Here is a 15687-nt window from a genome sequence, read left to right on the forward strand (position 1 = left end):
CACACACACACACACACACACACACCCTCCTTCTTACAATAAAAATGCATCTATCACCTCTTATGTTCTGACAACTGGAAAGTTTTATAAAATCCAGTTACATTTTATCACTCTTTAATTGTATATGCCCTTATGATTTACTTTTCTTTTCTAATCATCATATTGGCCTAAAGAAGAAAAGGTGTTTTTTTTAAGAAAAAACTAAAAGAAAATATACAGTATATTTCCAAGTACAAGAGATTTCCCCCCACTGTTCTTGAATATAAGAGTGGGAGTTGCTTTATAGTTAAGATTTACAAATTCCTGTCTATTATGGGGTACTCTCTTAATTCCTTTATTAAGTCACAAGGTGCTGCTTGGGGAAAATATACTGGCTTGAGACACCAGCAATCAGTGCTACTGTGGAAAGCTTGAAAGAAGTCATCTTAATGGAATTGTTAAGTAAAAAGAGATGGCAAATAAAATTTTTAAGATTTAGTGCTTACTCCTAATGGAGAATGTGATGTAACAGTTGCTAGCCTTATTTCTGGTGGTATACAAGACTTTCTATAATCAATTTAATATGTAGTGTGTAATTACATTGTGGGACTCATGAAACTATACTAAAGGATGAATAAAAAAATCATTCTAGTGTTATATGAGTGGGACATGTGGCTTGGGATAAAATGTCCAGTGACAGCATTATCCACAGATTCAAAAATGCTATACTCAAACAACTTAACTAAAGGTGAAGATGACATGCTCTGGAAGACTGTGTTAAAGGACTTAAAATTCATATGAAAATATTAAAATGGTTTCAAAAGTTAAAAAAAGATTTATATTTTAGTTGTTTAAAATATGTATGCATAACTTAACACATTAAACAGTGTAAATAGACACATAACTACTTTATCTACATTCCTAAAAGCCTACAATTTAAGTTAGCCCCAAACATTTTTGGGCCTATCTTTATTGAGAAAACAGGAGAATGCCTTATATTAAAAGGCATCATGTATTCAGGCATATGCTGTATTTGCAGCCTGGACTCTGAGACAGATAAATGTCATTTAGCTGAAAGTACAAACCTTGTGCATGGGTGTTGTAAACATCAACAAGCAATGGGAAAAGTAGCACAAATTTATTGGGAAAAATGTGGGGTATAAAGAAAAGTGCCCAGTAGTATCATTCCCAATGTGTCTCAAGCTGCTAACTTAACATTGTTGGGGCCACTCCATTGTGTCTATGCTTCTCACAGAAATGACCCACTTGTCTCCCATTCACTGCACCTTAACCATGACCCCTGCTGATCATGTATGTGTTTATTCATGTTTTATTTGACAGTCAGCAGCTACTAGGTACAGGGTACTATGCTGTGGCTGAAGTACAAAGATAGGAGGCACCTCTTTATCCATAGCCCAGTGTAATGTTTGGCATTAAAGAGCTGTTCCGTGTGGAAGAATATAAAGAAAAGAGGGAGGAAGGATAAGAAAGGATGGAGAGAGCAAGGAAGGGTCAGTCCTGCCCAGTGGAGTTCCCAGTGCTAATGAAAGATGGGAAAGAGACATGAATTTCATACCATCCTGGACTCCCAGTTTTGTCAAATAGTAACAGACCCAGATTATTGAACCTGCTTTTTTTAAATAGTCCTTTTTCATGCTCATTTTATTACCCTGCTTTTCCCAATAAAATGCCTTCAGTGGTCTGTGATCATTAGATTGGACCAGCTCTCATTCTCCCTACTTTTGAGCTTTCTGATCATTTGATGCCTATTTTCTTTTTTCTTTCTTTTTTCCTTCCTTCTTTTTTTTTTTTTTTTTTCTCTGTTTGTTTGCCTGCTTTTGTATGTGACTCCAACTTCCCTGAGACAGGCTGGCTCAGTCCATTAACTAATTTGTGGATCTGCCAGATAATAACACTGGATTGATTCCTGCCAAATATGTCTCTCTCATATTTCAGTAATGAAAAATACAAATATCTGATGGCTGGGTTTTGCTTAGACCAGCAGTTCTCAAAGCATGGTCCTGGGACAAACATCATTATTGTCAATAATGCCCAGGAACTTGTCGGAAATACAAATGCAAAGGCCTGGCCCCAGACTTAATGAATTAGAAACTCTAGGGGTCACTCTGTTCTTTAAGAAACCCTCCAGGTGTTTCTGATGCATGCTCAAGTTTGAGACCCACTGGCTTAGACTAATGCCCCTGCCTCCTTCCCAGGACATGGCAGTTTTATATCTCCACACTATGCAGGCAGCCAGCCCTCTACTCCCTTTTGGCCCTGGGAGGGTCATCCTTTTTTTGCTGATACTTCAGCCTTTTAGAAGCAGCTCAATTGCAAGGGCCTTAGGGACTCCTCACAGAGCAAGGTCCAGTAACTACACAGTTCTCATTTATTTATCTGCAAGTGGCCCTGATTTTCTCAACATTCATTTTGTGAATTTGGAAAATTCAGAGATGTTTGAAGGTGAAATTAAAATTGAACTGTAATCTCACTGTTGAATAATAACCACTGCAAACCTGAACATACTTTCTTTCAATCATTGTTTTTAGAAAGTTTTAAAAGCACACTTTAAAAAAGAATTTGTAATAACAAACAATAAACCACCACTCCAAATTCACAATGTAAGCATTTTATCAGTTTTGCTTATTTTTAAAAATAAAGCACTATTACAGATAGAGTTAAATACTATCTTCCTCCCCTACCCCATCTTTCTTTAGTCCTATTTCCTTCTCTTCACCTTAAAGGCAACCACCATTATGAATCTGGTCCTCATTCTTCTAGGCTATGCATTTATAGGTATATTCCCTATGTGTATACGTAAACAATATCTGGTATTGCTATATGCATTTTAAAATTTTTATATAAACACTATTATACATATATATCATTCTGCAACTTGCTTTTTAAAATCCAACACTGTTTGAAAGCTATCTCAGTTGAGATACATAGATTTATCTCTGTTGCAGATATATAGATCGAATTTGTTAATTTTTAACATCTGAATGGTATTGTGTCATATGATTATAGAACTATTCATCTATTGGTATATTTATCATATTAATGTTAGATTGTGGCGTCTGCACATTCTCAACTTTTCAGATACTGCCAAATTGCTCTCCAAAGTTGCACTGATTCCAAGTTTTTTCCATGTTATAAATGCATCTTTTTCCTTTAAATACTGAATCATTACCACTTTATACTTTATTTTCATCCTGAGCATTTTACTATGGCATTAAATATTTTTTCCAAAATATGACTTTGAATTGCTGGATAGAATTTTTGGGTCTATATCTATATATCTATAATTTATTTACTTCCCTTTTGTGAACATAGATTTTCTCCTGAATTTTCACAACTACAAGTAAATCTGAGATAAATATATCTATCTGTACATAAATCAATAGCCATTTTGCTAATTTACTGAGAATTATTTGCTAAAACAGAGGTGCATAATTTTAAGACCCTTGACAAATTTCTTAAAGTGACAAAAGGGTAGTTTTGGGAAAGCACTTCAGGCCATAGTTTTCAAACTTTTGAAACCCCTGTATGTCCTCTTCTGCTAAATATGAAAATCTTCTCTTTGCCTCTAAGATTCTGATAATTTTATCACTTACATGGACCCATCATTCAAGATTTAGTCAAGCTTTATTTTTATAGTTGATATTATAAAAACAATAGTTTCTCCTCTCTTCTTAATTTAACATAGGAAATTACATATCCACAACATTTTTCCTTCATCTCCCCTGGAAATTCCATTATGACCTTGTTTATATGGCTTGGTTTAAACCTAATAGACACAGGTTAAAACAGAAAAGATATCATGATATGAAAGGTACCTCCATCTCACTAACACTCAGGATCAAGGATCGATTTTACACTTAGGACAGGATTTAAATTTATTTCACAAACAATTCTGGCAGCAACAATAATATAATTCAAAAAGTGATGTGTGTGTGTGTGTGTGTGCACGTTCTGAGGAGATTTACCACAATTTTACCAACATTTTTATTTTCCTACTTCCTTTCAATATGTAAATTAGTCTGAGAATTGGCTTTTGGTGAACTGAATTTAGTGGCTAGATTTACTTCTTTGCATTGGCTTCTTCTGACCATTCGGAATTCAAATTAGATGTCACGTCCTGGAAGAGACTATACTATATACCATAGGTAATCTCTCAGACTTTAAGTCACTGATACCTCTTGTCATCCATTTGTTTGTTATCATTTATTTGTTTGTTTATTGGCTATCTCTTCCCAGAGGAATGTAAACTCCCTCACAGCAGGGACGTGTCTCTCTAGGTCCTTCCTATCTCTATTCCTAGTTCCTGGTAGTGCCTGGCCTGCAGTAGGTGCTTAAGTGCTTCCTGAAGACTATGCATATTCTAATTAGTCAACATAGTTTTATATTCTGATTTTTGCCATGTAGGCTTAGTAAGATTTTTTAGCAATACATGCATCTAAAATGAAAGAGATTTTTAAAAGAGGCTAGAAGAAGCCAATGAGTATTAATGTTGACAAAATATACAAAAGATTTTTTGCTCTAGATCTGTCCCTGATGATCTCATAGTCTCTGAGTGATAATTTCTGTGTAGAAAGTATGATAGGGCTTTTAAGAAAATTAACAAACTGACTTTATGCTTTATTTGTAAAGTGCATCAGTTTTATTTATGAAGTAGTTTATATACACATTTTAATTGGATTAATAAAGAAACCATTAAATGAATCCAACAATATAAAAATTAAACTTTTATTTCAATAGGATGCTAATTAATGCAACAGACCTTTTTTCTTCATCTGCTTTACTGACATTCTTGTCAACCTAAGAATACACTCACTACTTAATACAGTATTAAATGTATATCTTAAAAGTTTTCACAGAACATCATGAAGACTATCAGATTATGACATCATGAAAACAAATAAGTAGCTATTCTTCATAAATCTTTCCAAATAACATCAAACATTATAAATCTTCTGAATTATGTCACACAAACTTGACTAATGGTAAAAATAATAAGTAGATTTTTCAGTCATGTGATATCATGAGTAAATTCTATTAAAATGTTTAAAATGACATCACACATTGATCTTGTGCCCAGTGGAGTTCCTTGGATGCGTAGTAGGATAGAATGAATACCAGATGAACTGCTGATTTATCAAGGTAAGACTATGTAAATCAGGTAAAATACCAATGTTTCATATATTATATAATTCTAAGCCATCATTTATACTTTTTATGCTATGATTATCACCTTAGCCCTTGAAATACTTAAAGTTAAATAAGAAGTCTGTTCCATTCCAACATTTGCAAGTGAATGCCTCATGTTCTCCAACTGAGAACAAGTCTCACATAAAACCTACCTCTATACTTAAATTCCAAAATAATATGTATATACCACAACAGGTATGATTGGATTAAAAAATAACATCAGCATTAGCATTTTGGAAAGTAATATCTGAGTGGCTACAACATTATTATCATTTGACTGGGTAATAAATGGATATACTCATAATCTTTCCATCATTATTAGTTAAACTGTGCTTGTTAGAGCAGCCCTAAATCACGTTTCTCCTTTCCAATTATCTTTCACCCTCATATCAATTATTCAAACAGCTCCTTCACAGCACTTAGCCAGCCCTCCCATCCAACCTTCCCATCTGTTTCACCTTTCACCTATTTATTCAAGCTATATGCATTTTTATTTATGAGCACACTTATCTTGCAGTTACATATTTTTTCATTTTTAAAAAACTTCCCCATAGATTATCCCTATATTCATTTTGGTTATTATTGTCATTTGGTTCTTATCTTCATTGTACAGCCACTTCTTCTAAAACATACTTCTTAGATGCATCTGATGTAAGGCTCTATCAGGCTCTACTATCCTTCAGGCTCTACTTAGCCCAAACTACCTCAGCACATTTACATTCGTTTTATACAGTTGTGTCAGGGTACCATAAGCACATCTTTCCTGACTGATGACTGAAGCTCTCTAGTTCCAAACGTCTTTGCACTTTTTGTGCAGAAAGGTGTAAACGTTCACAACCTATACATGAGGGATCATATTTATGTAGGAAGGTTACATTTTTTCACAAACTTGGAAGGTACGGGGTTAGGTTCCTCAGAATGAGGCCAGTTCTTAAAGTCAAGGTAACAGGCATCTTGGCCTATGCCCATCTATGGTTAGGGGAATTATTTATATCCATTTCTAGCTACCAGAGTTAAGCAACTTATACATTCTAGCCTTCAGAGAGCTAAATGTTGAGTATAGTAGACTGCAATTGGCCTGAAATACTTTGTAGCTCCTTTTATCAGGAGGTAGTATTTATTACTCCACACTTTGAATCTGGGCTGGCCTTGCAACTTGCTTTGACCAATGGAATTTGATGGCTGTACTACTGTTCAAGTGCTGAGTTTAAACCTTGAGAGGCCTTCCATCTTCCACTCTTGCTTCTTGGAATGCCATTGTCACAAGAACAACCTGAGCTAGCCCGCTTAAGAATGAGAATCCAGGTGGAGACCGACAAGTCCTGCTAGTCTAGCCAGTCCAGCTAAGGGCTTCGACATGTGAGTCCAGTCAACACCATGTGAAACAGGGATGAGCTGGCCCAGCTGAACCTAACCTAGACTGGCAACCCACAAAATCATGCCTATTTTTTCAAACAGCCAAAAATTATACAGAAAACAACCGGAAGGTCTAAAAACAGCATTTTATGTAAATTAATTACCGTATTGAGAAGCTACTATGTAGCTCCCCCCCCTTTATTAGCTTGTGACCTGGGGCAAGTTTTAAAATTTCTTTCGTTTATGAAACAGATTTTAGCCCTATAGAATTGTTCTGTGGATACAAGTTAAAAGTCTTAAACCAATGGCCGGCACACAGTAAGTATCCAAGTTGTTATTATTTATGCATAGCTATTAAAGTCATGTTATGGAAAATTTTATAGCACTGGAAAAGATCCGTGATATTGTCAGGTGAGAAAACATACTACAAATATGAAAATATTTAATCACTATGATGTACACCTGAAATTAATAGGATGTTGTATATACTACAAAGTTGCATGTATAATTACAAATCTTCATTTACAAAAATGCTGTTACATATGTAGATGTGGGATAGAGCAGCACTACCCTCTCAGTGGTTGTCTCTGGCTAGCAAGAATATGAATGATTTTTATTTTCTTCATTGCTTTTCTGTATTTTCAAAATTTTCCATAGTAAAAATGTATTGGCTTTTCAATTAGGAAAAATATTATTTCCAAAAAACTAAATATTATATCCATAGATCAGCCAATTAATGTTTTCCTAGTCTTTAAAAGCATTAAGGAAACTTTTTATTGGAAATAGTCATAAGCTTTGTGCCTAGTATTATGCTATTATTTCTCCTTCTGTTTTAGCCAATTAGAGAAAAAGATATAAAATGCTACATTAACCTGGATGTTCTAAATACGAGAAAAAAATTTAAGATTATCCCTTTGATTCGTTCTAAAATGCTTCAGAGTGTCACTCTTAATTTTCTGCTTGGAATACATCTCCCATCCCCACATTCTTGTTCTTCATTAAACCAACTTCTGTTTATCTCGGTTTAAATGTCACTTCCTCAGAGAGGTCTTCCCTGGTTTCCCCAACCATTATTTGGTTTTCCAAGTCTAAACTGGGTAACCCCTTGTAATTCCTCCTTATAATATCCAGTAATTCACATATATTACTATACATAACTGAGCTTTCTTTTCACCCTTGCCATTCTACATAACTGCAAAGAAAGAGCAATTGAGAAAGTTAATTTCAAGTTAAAGCTTCCCTTTGTGCTCTTAAAAATATTTAAGGAGGGGTACCTGGGTGGCTCAGTTAAATGACTGACTCTTGATTTTGGCTCAGGTCATGATCTCAGGGTTGTGAGATCGAGCCCTGCTTTGGGCGTGGAGCCTGCTTAAGATTCTCTCTCTCCCTTTCCCTCTGCCCCCATGCTCATGCAGTCTCTCTCTCTCTCTCTCAAAAATAAATAAATAAATAAATAAATACATAAATACATAAATACATAAATAAAATAATTAAAATAAAAATATTTAAGGAAGTGGAAAGTGAGGGTCGGTATACATATGTACAAAATGCTTACTATGCATTCTTTATTTATTTGAGACAGAGGGAGAGTGCGCACAAGCAGGGGGAGGGGCTGATGGAGAGGGAGAGGCAGAGAATCTCAAGCAGACTGGTGCTTAGTGCAGAGCCCAAGGTGGGGCTCATCTCATGAACCTGAGATCAGGACCTGAGCCAAAACCAAGAGTTAGAGGCTTAACTGGCTGAGCCAACCAGGTGCTCCCATTTCACTTTCTTAAAAGCTAAAAAGTATACAATCACTAGCTCCCAAATATGTATTCTATAAAAAAAAAAGTTAGAGAACTGTTTTAAGTATAATAATAAGTTATACCAGCACATCTATAAGCTAATTGATAAACTCACTATACTGCTGAGGGAAATATTATTTATGATCTCTTTCTGTATATTAGCCACTAGCAGAGTTTGCTATTTTTGTTTTTCTGTAGTATAGTGAAGTTTCTCCTAGAGAATATTTATAAAAAATACATGTCTGCATTTACATAATATATTTTAGAGTAAACTGAGCACATTTAAGGAGTAACTTTCACATTTTATCTGTACATTACTGTATTGTGGCTACTCCAGGAACAGCTCAATATATACAGGTCAAATATTGCTGAGAAATGATGTATATCAATATTGTTTTTTCCCAAAACTGTACTAATAACGAGACAATTATGAAAACACCAATTTGAAGAGATATATGCACCCTTATGTTCTTTGCAGCATTATTTAAATAGCCAAGATATGGAAGCAACCTAAGTGTCCATTAATGGATGAATGAATAATGTATCTATCTATCTATCTATCTATCTATCTATCTATCTACACATTAACAATGGAATATACTCAGCCATAAAGAAGAATGAAACCTTGCCATTTGTGACAACATCAATGGACCTACAGGGTATTATGCTAAGTGAAGTAAGTCAGATAGAGAAAGACAAATGCTATAGGATTTCACTTACTTATGGAATCTAAAAAAACATGAACAAACAAAAACAAAACAGAAACAAACTCATAGATACAGGAAATAAACCTTTGGTTACCAGAAGGGGGAGGGATTGGAGGGTAGGCAAAATACATGAAGGAGATTAAGAGGTAAAATCTTCCAGTTGTAAAATAAACAAGTCATGAGGATGTAATGTACAGCACAGGGAATATAGTCAATAATATTGTAATAACTTTGTATAGTGACAGATGGTAACTAGATTTATCACAGGGATCATTTTGTAAGGTATGAAAACATTTAATCACTATGATGTACACCCGAAATTAATAGGATGTTGTATATCAGTTATACTTCAATTTAAAATTAATTAAAGAAATCAGTGTTGGAAAAAAAAAGAATGAGACAATTACGAATTGTGCCCATTTGGGGTAGTATAACATATTTAAACAACTAATATTTATATGCTCTTTTACTTACAAGTGTTTAGCACTCCTCAATTCATCTGGCAATGGATACCCAGTTGCTACTTGGAATAATCAGTTCTGTAGAGAGGTAATAGTGCCCCCTAGTAACCTTGAAAATCAGTTTAATCAAGGAGGAAATAGGAAGACTCCTCAGCCATTGTAGAAACCCACCCAAAGACACTGTCTCTAAATATGTATCAATACGTAGGAACACTCAGGTCTAATCAATGCCTCCAACAAATGTAATTAAATGTAAAAGGGAACTAATAAGGTCTCTCCAGAAGGAAGAGGAGGAGTACTGTCTCTGTGTGGATTCTAAAAACAGAAGTCCAAAGCATACAATCTCTCAGTCCCATGAAATAAGTGAACTTTCACTGTGTTTATGTAGCCCACAGATCAGGAACAAAATGAATGAGTAGTAATACCTGCAGATGTTTTGTGGTGTCATATGAAAAGTGTCTCAAGGAAACTCCATTTAGCATTGGACTGCCTCTGGAATGCTGAGGGAGGCAGAGAAAATGGAGCAGCCAAAGAAAGCTGAGGCACTAAGTATTCAGGTTGGAGAGGGAGGGAGTTTCAGAACCATAAAACCAGTTATAGAGTATATCTTAAGAACGTGCTGAAGAAAAGCAAAACCTGTAGAAAATAAAGTCTCTAATTTAACAAATAGTTAAGTAAAATACAAGACCAAGTTACAAACAAGAGGACTCTGGGCCAAATCCCACCTGTGGCAGTGTTTGGCACGTACACAGTTCGAGAATAATAATAAAAGTGAATTAGTTGACAATATTTAAATTAAAAGATTTCACATGAACATTTGTATTTCCTGCTTTACCTGAGAACCTGGACAATGTAGTAACACTAGGTCAACATGCCCGCCTTGCAACAATTATCTGGAACGGAGCAGTGGCTGCTCCTTCCGAAAGGACTTGGCTCTCCAGTTCAGTGCAGTAGCTTTCTGCTTCATTCCCACCAGCCTGGCCCCTGTAGGCACTTGGGTTTCCAACCTCTGGAATAGAAAGGACCTTGAGATAAGGCTTGAAGGACTCACTGTAGCCCTTGACAAGAAGTACAGCTTACTTTTTTTTTTTTAAATGACCACTTAACCTACACTTCAGAGTTTCTTCACAGCGGTGGAGAATGAACTCTCGGTGGATCATCATGCATTATTAGTATGTGAAGGAGTGCTAGTAAAGCAGCTAAAACCAAGAGCAAACAGTTAATTTTCTTGATAAAATTGAGAGGACCGAAACCATGGTGGTTTTTGAGTTAGAGGAGGCAGAGAGTACACAGAATTCTCACCCAACTTTAATCTTCTATCGCCTCTTCTTTCTTAGCCCCATCATCGGTAATACCACATTAGCATTATCTCAAGAACTCATCTTGGGATCAAAGAATTATGGAAGCAAATTGTACATTACCATTATTGAGTTATAAAATGCCACCCCTCGACTTTTAACATTGTTTCCTTTCAGCAAATAAGAAAAAAAAATTATAAGAACTTTCAAAAGTGTACTTGAGGCCTTATCACTCCTTACTCTATTTTCTCCTAGACATGAAGGAGACATTGACAAGGTTCTTTCTCAGTCAGGGCAAAATAATCCTTGGGACAGTGTAGCTCATTTTGTTCTCTTTCCAAGGTAATGAACAACCTTCTGATTTTTGTTGGATTTCATAGGTGCTTTGATATCATTAAGTTCATAATTTGGATATCATGTACAAGTACTTCAGTCAATGAAAGCAAATAAACAGACAAATGGGTTATGTTTGGCTTATAAGTTAATTTCTTGTAAATACAGGTGATCTGTATCAGAACCTAGAGGCCCATCACCCATGAGAGCAATGGCAAATAAACTTTTTCTTTATTTTCTTTATTTTTTAAAGTAATCTCTATGTCCAACATGTGGCTTGAACTCATGACTCTGAGAACAAGAGTCATATGTCTACTGACTGAGCCAGCCAGGCACCCTCGACTTTTTCTTTAATTGGAAGAGTAAGAACCACATCCGGGACCATAATTACTCCACAGGGTGCTCCCCCATCTTTGGGTATTTCCTGATAGCCAGCCTACTTGTTCTTTTTTCTTTTTGGTTTTAGGCCAGAGCAGGACAGGGGAATGTTTATAGCACACGGTGTACATATGCTTGAGCATCGCTTTTCCTCAGAAAGCAGCCAGGAGGGACAAAGGAGCAACTAAGGGATATGGAACCAAGATTAAATAACTATGTTCCTATAATCCTGATATATTAAAGGTACTCCAGATAGTAGATTGTTTTAAGTATTTACTGGGCATCAACTACATGTGAAGCACAGTAATGGATACAAAAGAACTGGACATAAAGAGCACACATGCCTAGGAGGTGGAGGGCAGGGAGTGGGGCAATCAGGGAAACAGGTAATTACAACGTTGAATGACACTGGTTACAATAGGGCTAAATATGGAGTGCTAAAGGAGTACAAAGAAAGAGCGAGTCTAGGGGCGCTTGGGTGGCTCAGTCGTTAAACGTCTGCCTTCAGCTCAGGTCATGATCCCAGGCTCCTGGGATTGAGCCCCACATTGGGCTCCCTGCTTGGTGGGAAGCCTGCTTCTCCCTCTCCCACTCCCCCTGCTTGTGTTCCCTCTCTCCCTATCTCTCTCTGTCAAATAAATAAAATCTTAAAAAAAAAGAGCTAGTCTAGTTTTCAGGGATCAGAGAAAGGGGGACACAGGATACATTTAAGGATGCACTGAAGTTAGACAAAGAAAGGTCGTAGGAGACCTGCAACTTCACCTCATCCATGCAAATGATCTTAGTTCCAAAAGATTAATATTAAAGATTTTACATTTCTGTCTGATAATAACAATTCCAATATTATACATATATATTTTTAAGCTGGTAAGCAAGCATAAAGGTCTTATTTTGTCAGACCTTTTAACCTTGAGATGCGATAAGTGATAAAGCATTAATGAATATTTTCCACAGGAAGATCTGGATGCCTGCCTCATGCCTGAAATAGAAAACAGTGACCTGACATCCAGATAAGCAAATAGTTTTCTAGAAGAAATACTATGGGAGGACAATGATTCACTTCAATAAGAAAGTATTATTAGATGTGAGTGCATTGGAAGCAGAAGCTAAAAGCAGCAAGATATGGATGAGGGAGTCTTAGCCTGTATATAAAGTAGTTCAAAACCATTTGGAAGTATATCCTTCAATAAAAGAAGTTCGTAAGCGATGAAAATAAGATGACTACTCTTCTAAAGCTATTCTAGACAAATGCATGAATAATATTAGCTGACTTCCTACCATCTTCTGGGAACAGCACGGAGCATTTTATACATACATATGTTAACTCATTTAATCCTTGTCACAACCCTATAAATAAGTACTATTATTTTTTCTTTTTGAGAATTAAGGAAATGGAGGCAAGAGAAATTAAATAACTTTACTTTCTCTTTTCCTCTTTGGTAATTTATATCCCTCTTTCCTATTTTATTGTTTTTCTCCTTAGTTTTTAACCTATTTTACATTTACCCTCTTGTTATTTCCTCTCCATTTTTAACATTAACCCTCTTGTTATTTCCTCTGACAAGAACATAAGCTCTGTGAGCACATGGCCATATAAGTCATCACAACAGACAAAATTCCCTATAATTTTTTGCTTTAGGTTCAATACTCCATGAAAGCTGACTGTCTCACAACTTTTTATTTCCCATAGCACAAAGTATACAACCTCACACATGCTGGAGTCAAAAATATTTCTTGAGTGAATGATGAGCATAACTGATCAGTAAGCATGTACTGAGTCCTTGTCATGCTCAGCACTGCACATGTCACTGTCAGATTGGGAAGTACAAAATACCATCAGTATTCTCAGAGAACTTAACACCTTTAGTTTGTATATAAGCATTCATTTTATTTACTCAACAAGTTATTCTCTGTGTGCCAGGCACTCTTGTAGGCACTGCAGACAGTTTCTGAATTTAGAAATTGTACTGAACAAAATGGAAAAAAGAAAAAAAAAAAGAAATTGTACTGAAAATAGAATAAGAGAAAAGTAGATTCTATTCAGCCTCCATTTGATTTTGGTTGAAAACACACCTGCAATAAGCCACCTTTATATATCACTGGGTGGTTTTAACATATTACTAAACAAGAACTTTACTATTTTATGATTATAGTTTAGGGGAGTAAAAAAGTTCTTTAGCATTTTGAAAGGTGAGAAAAACAAATAATTCAACTCAAAGCATATTGTTTGCATACCATGTACCTGGTAATGTGTTTGGGAACCACAAAAACACCTAAATATTTGTAGTTGACCCTAGAGTTTAATTTAAATTAAGTAATTAATTAAAATTAAATTAAAATTTAAATATTTTAAATATTTCAGGCACCCCTGACAGTTGCAATTTTAAATCATCTTCAAAAGCGTCATTTTTGTACTTTGTTTTGGCTCTCTAATATTGATACAATTCTGATTACCACAGAAAAGCAATTGCCAAAGGCAACCTTTTTTTTTTTTTTATTAAATAGTGAATTTGGGGGCGCCTGGGTGTCTCAGTCGTTAAGCGTCTGCCTTCAGCTCAGGTCACGATGAGCCCCACATTGGGATCCCTGCTCTGCAGGAAGCCTGCTTCTCTCTACCCCACCCCCCCTGCTTGTATTCCCTCTCTCGCTGTCTCTCTCTGTCAAATAAATAAATAAAATCTTTAAAAAAATAAATAAAATAGTAAATTTGGCTTTGGCAACATTAAGATCTCTGCAATTAAAATGGTCTAGGGACGCCTGGGTGGCTCAGTCGTTGGGCGTCCGCCTTCGGCTCAGGTCATGATCCCGGAGTCCTGGAATAGAGCCCCGCATCAGGCTCCTTGATTGGCAGGGGGCCTGCTTCTCCCCCTCTCACTCCCCCTGCTTGTGTTCCTGCTCTTGCTATCTCTCTCTCTGTCAAATAAATAAATAAAATCTTTAAAAAAAAAATGGTCTAGAAGCTTGAAGGAAGGAAGAGTAAAGAAAATCTTGTTTCCAAGATTGAATGAGTATATCTAATCATTTACTCATGTTTCTGGGCATAAATGTGAAATATGGGCAAGAAATACTCAAAACTAAAATTAAGCAAGAAAACTTCCTTTAATACAATATTATCATATTAATTTGCCATTGCAAAACTGTTAAGGAGTGAGAAGGATACATGGAAGAGAGATGCCCCTACGTCGAGTCTGTATTTATTCAACGAGGCATACATGCTGCAGCAATGTTCTTGCTTATATAACCTGATTTGGATATATCATAATGAACTCAAGTTTTTAAAAAGCTCAGCTAAAAGCTTAAAAATAAAAATGCATACTCATAAGAAGTTCCAATATGTATATGAATATTGGTATAAAACTTTAGTCAGCAGTCCATAAAAATATAAACTAATAGCATGGTTTATTTTTGTTTCATGATGTGTTTATGTGTTTGTTTCATGATGTGTTTACAACTTGGTATAACACACTTTGAGTGCACATGTTAGTTTTATTACAGTGTTAATATACTTTTAAAATTTAAATTTGTGTCCAACATTTGGAAAACTTTGAAGAATCTCTTCTGAGCTGGATATTCTTCTGGTCCATCCAATTCTATCATTTCTACCTAAGCCAGAAAAGTGAGAGAGACTTCATAAAGATGACTTCAATTTTTTCAACTCAATCTTATATGTGTTTACTGAGATAAGACACTCATGGAACAGGAAAAAGCCTGATTAGATTGAAGTGGAGAATTGTGTTAGGAAGTATCATGAATATAGCTTTAAAAAATATGTCCATTTTCCTTGTATAGGAAATATTTAAATATTTCAGGCACCCCTGACAGACATGTACATCTCTATGTACATAAGCTCAAAAATTTTTGGTATCATAAATCCATGACATTCTAACTTAAGAATTGCTGGTCTATAGGTATCTATTTTTTTTTTTTAAGATTTTATTTATTTATTTGACACAGAGAAATACAGTGAGAGAGGGAACACAAGCAGCCGGAGTGGGAGAGAGAGAAGCAGGCCTCCCGCTGAGCAGGGAACCCCACGAGGGGCTCGATCCCAGGACCCTGGAATCATGACCTGAGCCAAAGGCAGACGCTTAACGACTGAATCACCCAGGCGCCCCATGGTCTATAGGTATCTTAACTTATAAATGCAATCTCATTCCTATGTAGTCATTTGCTGACAATGACA

General features: G+C 35.7%; 1 protein-coding gene across 11 annotated transcripts in view; it reads right to left on the minus strand.

Annotated features, from left to right (window-relative positions):
- MBD5 (methyl-CpG binding domain protein 5) overlaps positions 1-15687 on the minus strand; it is a 459856-nt gene that overhangs the window by 87621 nt on the left and 356548 nt on the right. For 10 of the 11 annotated variants that reach the window (XR_012375710.1, XR_012375707.1, XM_073884217.1 and 7 more), the window contains one exon: positions 10331-10504. The exons of the other annotated variant lie outside the window; for it this stretch is intronic. The gene's annotated coding sequence lies outside the window, so the exon portion shown is untranslated. The remainder of the gene's footprint in view (positions 1-10330; positions 10505-15687) is intronic. 11 annotated transcript variants of the gene reach the window in all.

The sequence above is a fragment of the Callorhinus ursinus genome, unplaced genomic scaffold (genome assembly GCF_003265705.2).
Source record: "Callorhinus ursinus isolate GAN/ISIS: 27379988/994484 unplaced genomic scaffold, GSC_fseal_2.0 scaffold2, whole genome shotgun sequence".
In the NCBI taxonomy this organism is placed as follows: domain Eukaryota; kingdom Metazoa; phylum Chordata; class Mammalia; order Carnivora; family Otariidae; genus Callorhinus; species Callorhinus ursinus.